Source organism: Magnolia sinica, chromosome 7 (genome assembly GCF_029962835.1).
Source record: "Magnolia sinica isolate HGM2019 chromosome 7, MsV1, whole genome shotgun sequence".
Lineage (NCBI taxonomy): Eukaryota > Viridiplantae > Streptophyta > Magnoliopsida > Magnoliales > Magnoliaceae > Magnolia > Magnolia sinica.
The window spans coordinates 75,191,958-75,200,773 of NC_080579.1; positions in this window are offsets into that span (position 1 = coordinate 75,191,958).

Genomic DNA, 8,816 nt, shown 5'->3' on the forward strand with positions numbered 1-8,816 from the left:
CAAAAACCAAGGTTTATGATAAGACAACCTTACTAGAACATTGGTAAGTATCAAAAACTCAAACTTAGAAAGAGGCAAAGGAAATAAACTAAGTTATTATAACATTCACCACAAGTGCATAAAAGAAAATTACACCATTCACCACAAATGCATAAAGTAAATTACAACATTCATACACAAAAACAAATACTATCATTCACCACAACTCCAGGAATTATAGTGGTTCATTTGTATGTACACTAACCGTTAGCAAATAGCCACATAACTACTCCACTCCCAATATCCACACCCACGGAATATTGGCTTTCACTATGAAATAAGGTTTTCCAAGGTTCACCTTAAAACCTTTACAATTGTGTCTTTCAAATGGGCTTACACAATTACAAAAACCCCACAATGAGTTTTTCCTGGTTGAATCTCATAAACCACAAAAGCAGAAAATTAAAATACTTATCTAAAGATTCCGTTGTAGCCCGGTAGAACTAGTTCGATGTAGACGTAGATATTCAATGTCCAATCTCACAAATGAAAGGGTTCTAGGTCTAAATGATTTTTAAATTAAATTAACTTGGGCTAGCTTGATTTGATTTTGATCTCAAAGAGGGTAAAATCACAATTCCATTCTTTAATGAAATAGAGTTGAATGGAAATCACAAAATCAAATACAAAAAGCTATTTAAGATCATCTAAAATGAACACAATATAACTTAAGAAATGTAGGAACTTATTTCTTAGAGTGATGGCTTGATTATGCTTGGAATAAATGAATAACTCTGAGATTTATCCTCTATTTATAGGTGAAAATAATGTTCACTCGACTGGTCCAAGGGTCGGTTCGACTGGTTAAAGGACCGACCACATTTCAAAATTTCTGGCACGATAAGATAAGATCATTACTCGACTAGTCGAATGGCTTGCTCTACTAGTCGAGTGGCCTTCTCGACTGGTCGAGTGGGACCAAAAAACCTTGTTGAACTTTGAGTCGAGCACTGCACGACTGGTTGAGACTGTTCACTTGATTGGTCGAGGATCCAATAGAAAATTCTAAAAATTCACAACAAATCTTGGACTGGTCAAGAAACTTCTTGGACTAGTCGAGCCAATGCTTGGACTAGTCGAACAAAGACTAGGATTAGTCGAAGAAATGACCTATAAACTTATGTAATGACCCAAATAAAATATGCAATGAATATGACCTAACCTATGGTCAATCTAGGGTCATCCATACCTTGTTTGCGAGTTTGAACCATCGAAACATCGATTGCTTCGGTAACTCATTCACTTGAAATACATGAATCTTGTGTTCTAAATCTTAAACTTGAGCTTGAGCTAGGGCTTGAGTTCTTGATTCTTTAAAGTAGTAATAATGAGCTTTCAACTTGAACTTGAGCTTTGAACTTTGACAACGTTCTGCAACTTGAATATATAGAAAAGTTTGGCGATGACGAAGATGACTCACAATGCATGAAGTTGATCTATCCAGCTCATCAAATAAGATATAGATTCTAACTAGTTTGGCACAAAAAAATTTGACAACTCTGGGTACTAGATTTACAAGATAACATTTACAATCTCCCCCTTTATCAAATTTGTGACAAAACTAAAGAATCATGCACCAGTTCAATAAAGAATCATGTATTAGTCATGCTACAACAACTCCCCCTCAATCCAGGTGAGGTGATTTGTAGAACCTGTGTTAATCAAATACATATAGCAAAAAATAAAATAAACTACACTTCCATATATTCTACAATCACACATCTCCCCAATAATCATCATATAGCATTAAATATATCTATACCACATTCTTCCCCTTTTTGTCACAATATGACGAAGGAAAGAAAAATAAATAGATGATTTAAGTAAAAAGATATGAGAAAAATATGAGATAAGAGAGTGAATAACATAAACATGTCTATAAATTAGCATCCAAAAATCATCATTAAGTATACTAACATGTGCATAAAGTAACAAAATAAAAACACACATGTTTAAGAACTATCCAAGTACAAGAAAAGATAAGAGTTATTACAAACCCAGAATTGATAATTGAATCTAGTTAGAACCAAAAGATGGAGCAGGAATAGATAGATCAAAATGATGTAGTCCCTTGTCCGAAGGTATTTGCGCATATATTTGAATTAACCTTTTCCTCTAAGGTTCTCAACTGCTCATCAAAAGCAGATGGCTGATAATCAGGATCAGCCTCAGAATCAGATTCTAATTCATCAAAGATATTATCCATAGTCACATCATTAGGGGGTAGTTCTTCTTCTTCAGCTTCTTCAGTAGCTCCTCCAACATCACTATCAACTTGGCCAGGACCAACTTCAAATTCATCTTATTAATGTTGGAATTGTTGAAAGGAATATGGGTAATAGGAGCTTCTCTAGTAGGCATGACCACAAGACAATGAATAGCAAGGGTGGTCATCAAGTAAGCGAAAGGTATATCGCTATGGCCCGGATGGAGATGAAATTGAATTTTCATATAACAAATTAGAGATGGAATACACACTTGAAACCAGAAACAACAGAGTGAAGAATGCACACCATGAAAGAAGTTAATTCAGTCTTGTTACCAGATCTCGGGCAAACAATCGAGATAAAGATACGATGAAGAACTCTGTATCTGGGTAACATATGATTAGATCGGAGTGTAATTTCGGAATTCCAATCCAAGTTCATGTTGCATAAAACTCTGGTTCACATTCGTTTCTCAGATTCATTTAATCTTTCAGACAATGTCGAATCCCTTCATCATTAACAGGAATATCCATCAAGTTAGAAATCAAGTGACGATCTACTGGAAATGTACCTTCTCTAAACATAATAATAAAGGTTAAATTTTTAATAGACACATCACTAATACAAGCAAACATGGCATGGGCAATGGACCGATATGCAGGTCCGTCCCAATTCAACATGTTAGCCCATCCTACAGCCTCAAGGAGAGGAACGATATTAAAAGGGCTTAAATGGTTGGAATTGACAGTCCGCTCAATAATGACGTTGCGGAGACGAATATCCCATACATATTCTAGGTCCTTTTGGGGTGGTCGAAGAGTACGCACTGAAATAGGTGTGGAACGGGAAGAAGGACCACGACTGGTTCTCTTCTTATATCTACCTTCCATTTCAAGATGCACAAAAAGAATATAAGAAAGGAATGGAGGGTTTCAAACAAATTAGATTTTTAGCTAGAAATGCAAGGAAATCACTAGAAACCTTGAAATAAACCTTAGAATAAAGCAAATAGAAGTGCAAAGAACCAAAATCCAAAAGGAAAATAGAAAAGATGCACTAACCAAGTTGCTATCAAAGGTGGGTTTGACCGGTTGTGAAAGGGGCTATTGGAGAAGATGAAGAGAATAAAGAAACAGTAGTTTTTCTCATCTTAAAAGCACCCTACATGCGTCACTCGACTGGTTATGTACATACTTGACCGATCATGCCACGATTGTTCGAGTGTGTACCCGACTGGTCGTGTAAACCCAAAAATGTGCAATTTTATTAATTTTTGAAATCCAATAAATTTGTAAAAATAATAATATACAATATGATATAAGAAGACACAATAATTTCAAATCACATTACTCATACCAATATCCATTTTCAATTTAATGAACCTGTTTCTGTCAAGTGGCTTTGTGAAAATATTCATAAGTTGATTTTCAGTTTGAATGTATTCCAATGAAATAATTTTATTTTCCACTAATTTACGAATATAATGATATCTTATATCACTATGCTTAGTTCGTGAATGCTAGATTGGATTTTTAAAGATGTTAATTGCGCTAGAGTTATCGCAATACAGAGCCATAGAATCTTGCACAAATCCATAATCATTTAACATCCTCTTGATCCACACAAGTTGAGTGCATGCATTACTAGCTACAATATATTCAACCTCAACTTTGAAAAGCGATATGAAACTCTGTTTCTTACTATGCCATAAAACTAAGCAATTCCCGACATAAAAACATCCACCACTGGTAGACTTGCGATCATCAATATTACCAGTCCAATCAGCATCCGTATAACCGACTAATTGAACATTAGTATCATGTGGATACCAAAGGCCAAGATTGGCCGAACTTGCAACATATCTCAAAATTATGCTTTACAGCAATTAGGTGGGATTCTTTAGGATCAGATTGATACCTAGCACAAATACCTACGCTAAATGCTATATCAGGTCAACTTGCAATTAAATATAATAAACTACCTATCATACTGCGATATAACTTAGGATCCACACTTTTACCTGTTGAATCCTTAGAGAGCTTAAGTGTCATACTCATAGGAGTATCAAAGTTTTTACCACTCTCAAATTCAAACTTTTTCACCAAGTTTAGAGCATACTTGGTTTGAGAAATAAAGATCCCATTAGTAAGCTGTTTCACTTACAGACCTAAAAAGTAATTCAATTTTCCTACCATGCTCATTTCAAACTTGGACTTCATCAATTCTGTAAACTCAACAAACATGTTAGAACTAGTAGATCCATAGATAATGTCATCAACATATATCTGTACTATTAGAATATGATCAATGTGTTTCTTTACAAACAGTGTCTTATCAACACTCTCCATTACAAAATTATGACTCAATAGAAACTTAGTCAACTTTTCGTACCATGCCCTGGGAGCTTGTTTTAATCCTTAGATTGCCTTTTTCAGGCGATAAACATGATTATTATGTTTAGGGTCTTCAAAACCCTTAGGCTATTCTACATATACTTCCTCATGCAAATCATCGTTCAAGAAAGCACTCTTGGCATCCATTTGATAGATTTTAAAATTTTGTAACAAGCAATGGATATGAACAGTCTGATAGATTCAAGACAAGCCACTGGGGCAAAGGTTTCATCATAATCAATGCCTTTTATCTCAGTGTACCCTTGTACAACCAGTCTAACCTTGTTTCTTATAATATTACGTAATTCATCAAACTTATTTTTAAAGATCCACTTAGTTCCAATTATATATTTATCATCAGGTCTAGGAACCAAATGTCATAAATCGTTTCTTAGAAATTGATTAAGTTCATCTTGCATAGCTACAATCTAGTTTTCATCAGTAAGTGCTTCTTTTACATTGGTCGTTTTAATTTGGAAAGTAAAACACACATAATTACATATGTTTTTTAGTTGTCTATGAGCGCGCACACCAGTGAGAGGGTTCCCAAGTATTTGATCAGTTGGATGGTCTTTAATTGACCGCAGTTCAATGTCATTTTAACTAGATGAAGAGTCTAGTTTATCAAACAATGAGACTTTATCATCTTCTAAACTAGAGATAGGTGTATTCAGGTGATCATCTATAACCACATTAATAGATTCCTGAATTACATTGGTCCTCTTATTAAGAATATGATACGCTCGACTGTTTAGCGCATATCCTAGGAAAATACCCTCGTCACTTTTAGTGTCGAATTTTTTAAAATTTTTCCGGTCACGTAGAATATAGCATTTGCTATAAAAAACTCGAAAGTATTTGATTGTTGGCATCTTATTGAACCAGAGTTCATATGTAGTCTTATCATTTAATTTTCTAGTATAGACACGGTTAATAATATAACAAGCAGTGTTCACAGCTTCAGCCCAAATATTTTTAGGAAGTTTCATGCTATTTAACATAACATTAGCCATCTCTTGAAGCACAGGATTTTTTCTTTTAACAACCCCATTTTGTTGAGGTGTCTTAGGAGCAGAAAATTCTTGCGATATCCCGTGATCGCTACAGAACTTCTCAAAATTGGTATTATCAAATTTAGATCCATGATCACTTCATTTTTTAGTAACATGTGATTCCTTCTCAATTTGGATATACTTGAGTATCCTTTTCACTTCATTGAGAGTTTCAGATTTCTCTCTCATGAAAACTACCCATGTAAACCTGGTAAAGTCATCCACTATTACCAGAATATATTTCTTACCACCTCGACTCCTCGTTCTAGTAGGTCTAATAAGATCCATGTGGAGGAGTTCAAGGGGTTTGGATGTGGCACTGGAGTTCACTTTCTTGTGAGCACTCCTAGTTTGTTTTTCAATCTGACATTCGCCACAAATTTTATCCATTTTCTATAACTTAGGTAGGCCTCTTATTACATCACCTTTGCTCAATCTATAAAGATTATAGTAGTGTACATATCCTAGGCGTTTATGTCATAGATCGGTCTCATTGGTTTGGACCATGTAACATGATAACTTAGACGAGCTTGAATTACTGACTATATAACAGTTCTCAGATGTTCTACGACCAGTCAATATCACAAAACCATTCTCATTAGAAATCTCAAACCCTTGATTAGTGAATTTGACACTATGATTATTATCACAAATTTGAGAAATGCTTAATAGATTATGCTTAAGGCCTTCTACAAACAAAACATTCTCAAATAGAGGAAGATTAAAGAGTTAAACCGTACCTTGGCCAACAATTCTGCAATTACTACCATCACCAAAAGTGACTGAACCATCAGTCATATTTTTAAGATTGGTGAACAAATCTTTGTCACCTGTCATGTGTTTAGAGTAACCACTGTCTAGGTACCACTTTGATTGACTCGAAGCCTTAAAAGCGGTGTGGGGAACCTGACAAGTAACCTTAGGGACCCATTTCATTACAGTTTTTGGGTTTTGGAGCATTGTTGGTTTTTCTACTCTTGTAGTTGTTATATATTCTACCATTCGAGTTAGATTTTAGAAGCTCCTTGAGTAAATCTACAATTTTCTCAGCTAAGGGGTTCTGATTTCTATAATTGATATGGTTGCTTTTAGGTTTCATAGCCTGAAAAGTTTTAGGATTTTTAAAACTATTTTGATTCAGACTTTTTCCTTTTGAGTTAGAGGACTCCCCTTTAACAAACTTAGGAGTAGGCTTACATTTAAGAGGCGTATTCTTATCATAGCCCAGACCAGATTTATCACCATATTTCCTTGATTCTTTTAGCAATTTTTCTAGTTTAGGATCACCCTGGGCATACCATCAAGTATCCTTCGAATTCAAGAGAGAAGAGACTTCTAGTTTTAGTTTTTCATTTTTAGATTTTAGTTTTTCAATTTGGGATGTTTTGAAATCTAAATCACACTTAGCTTTTTCAAAACAATCAAAAAGATGTGATTTTTCTAAAACTATATTATTAAAATCTTCTTTTAGTTTTAAAAAGTTTTCTTTTTGAAATTTTAGTTTTACAACTATCTTACAACTCTCCCTGTATAGGGCATTATAGGTATCTTGTAAATCTTCATCGTTTTCAGGGTCACTCCTCAGATTTTCATCGTAAGTTGAATCACAACTCTCTGAGGAAGTAACTTTGGCTAGAGTTATTATGGCCTTGACCTCATTAGAAGACTCAGGTTCAAAATCATCTGTCTTAGAAGAAGCTTCAAAGCAAGACGATTCATCTCATGTAGCCAACATACCTTTCTTTTTAGGTTTGTCCCTCTTTGGACATTTGTTTACCAAATTCTCGTATTCATGGCAGTTGAAACATTGGTTGTCTTTAAGTGATTTCCGATTTTTAAATCTACTCTTTTTCTTTTCAGAAGGTCTTTGAAAATCTACTCTCTTTTTGCTTTTGAAAATTTTGTAAAACTTCTTGGCTAATAGTGTCATATCATCCTCTGAATTTTCGTAATCAGAATTACTAGAATTATTTTAAGAAATACTTTTAGATGACTTAAAGGCTATGGACTTATCGTTAGGAGCCTTGAAATTTAACTCGTAGGTTTGTAAAGAACCAACAAGTTCTTCAATCCGCATATTATCCGTATCACGAAGTTCCTGAGTGGCAGTGACCTTAGAATTGAACCTTTAAGGCAATAAGCGCAGTATCTTTGCACAAACTTTACTTTCTGAGATGCTATCTCTAAGACCCCACATTGAGTTGACTATGTTATTCAATTTAGTATAGAAGTCCATGAATGTTTCACTTTCTTCCATACGTATTTCCTCAAAACTAGTGGTGAGGATTTGAAGTTTGGATTTCTTGACTATAGTCGTACCCTTGTGTGTCAGTTCTAAGATATCTCAGGCTTGCTTTGCAGTATCACAAGATATAATTCTTTTGAATTCATCTGGTGATAATGCACAAGTGATTGCATTTAAAGCTTTGGCATTCGCACTACTCTCATTTTTCTGAAGAGTGGTCCATGTAAAATATGGTGATTCTTTTAAGGACTTAGTTCCATCAGTGCCTAGAACTTTAACGTAGGTGGGGTCCACCTAGTCATTGTTGCTTGCCCTACACTTTCATCCATGGATTTCAAAAAAATCCTCATTCTGGCTTTCCAATATACATAGTTGGAGCCATCAAAAGGTGGAGGCCTAGTGATAGAGAGGTTATCAAAATTTGACATATTATAAGCTTGGATTGATTAGATCAGGAAATGAATACAAATAATAAAAAAAGGAGCTATTAGGCTCTAATACCACTTAAAAGGCCGAGCTTAAAGTCCTAGAGGGGGCGGGGGGTTGAATAGGACTATGGCAAATTAAAAAATAAATGCAAAATTACAAAGACAAACAAAGATAGATAGCACAATTATTAGCAACCTCAAATACACAAATATTGAGAGGTTGATACAAACTGAGTTCTAAGGACAACCTTACTAGAACGTTGGTAAGTATCAAAAACTCAAACTTAGAAAGAGGCAAAGGAAATAAACTAAGTTATTACAACATTCACCACAAGTGCATAAAAGAAAATTACACCATTCACCACAAGTGCATAAAGTAAATTACAACATTCACACACAAAAACAAATACTATCATCCACCACAACTCCAGGAATTAGAGTGGTTCATTTGT